Source organism: Populus nigra, chromosome 18 (assembly GCF_951802175.1).
Source record: "Populus nigra chromosome 18, ddPopNigr1.1, whole genome shotgun sequence".
In the NCBI taxonomy this organism is placed as follows: domain Eukaryota; kingdom Viridiplantae; phylum Streptophyta; class Magnoliopsida; order Malpighiales; family Salicaceae; genus Populus; species Populus nigra.
Window position 1 is genome coordinate 4201621 of NC_084869.1, and position 1063 is coordinate 4202683.

General features: G+C 37.0%; 1 pseudogene; it reads right to left on the minus strand.

The window, feature by feature from the left end:
- Positions 1-296: 296 nt before the first annotated feature.
- On the minus strand, positions 297-407 carry LOC133679015 (small nucleolar RNA R71; annotated as a pseudogene).
- Between the last annotated feature and the right edge of the window lie 656 nt (positions 408-1063).

Consider the following 1063-nt stretch of genomic DNA (forward strand, 5'->3'; position numbering starts at 1 on the left):
GTTTTTCCTCCTGATGCATCTCATTTTAATTTTAAGACAGGCATTATTCAACTTTTACCATCTTTTCATGGCTTAGATTTAGAAAATCCATACTTGCATTTAAGGGAATTCGAGGAGGTTTGCAACACATATAATGACTCAAATTGTAGCATGAACACCATTAGATTGAAGCTTTTTCCTTTTTCATTAAAAGATAAAGCTAAAACATGGCTACAAAATTTGAGACCTGGATCCATTCGTGCTTGGGATGAAATGCAACAACAATTTTTAAAGAAGTTTTTTCCATCCCACAGAACAAACTCATTCAAAAGACAAATCATTACTTTCTCTCAAAAACCAGGAGAAACATTTTATCAATGTTGGGATAGGTATCGAGACTTACTTAACACTTGCCCCCATCATGGTTTTGAAACATGGAGATTAGTTTCACATTTTTATGAAGGGTTAACTCCTAGAGATAGGCAAATGGTTGAATTGATGTGCAATGGAACTTTTGAGGATAAAGACCCTAATGAAGCAATGGAATACCTAGACTTGCTAGCTGAAAATGCGCAAAATTGGGACACCACAGGTACTTATGAGGCACCAAGTAAAACCCAACCTCATACATCTAGTGGAGGTATGTACAACCTTAGGAAAGATCATGACCTCCAAGCCAAGTTTGCATCTTTAGCTAGAAAGGTTGAGGCACTAGAATTAAAAAAGAGTGGTCAATTAAAATCTGTTCAAGACATTGCATGTCAAATCTGTGAAACCAACGAACATTCAACCAATGATTGTCCAACCTTGCCTTCTTTTAAAGAATGTCTCCATGAACAAGCCCATGCATTAAACAGTTTTCAAAAGCCCAATCATAACCCATATTCGCAAACATATAACCCTGGTTGGAGAAATCATCCAAATTTCAGTTGGAAGAGTGAGAACAGTAATGCTCAAACTTCACAGCCATCGTTTCTAGCACATCATAATTTCCAAAATTCTCATGGATATGCACCTCCTTATGCTCCCCCTCCTAGAAGAAATCTTGAGGAAACATTGCATGCATTTATGGAAAAGCAAGAGG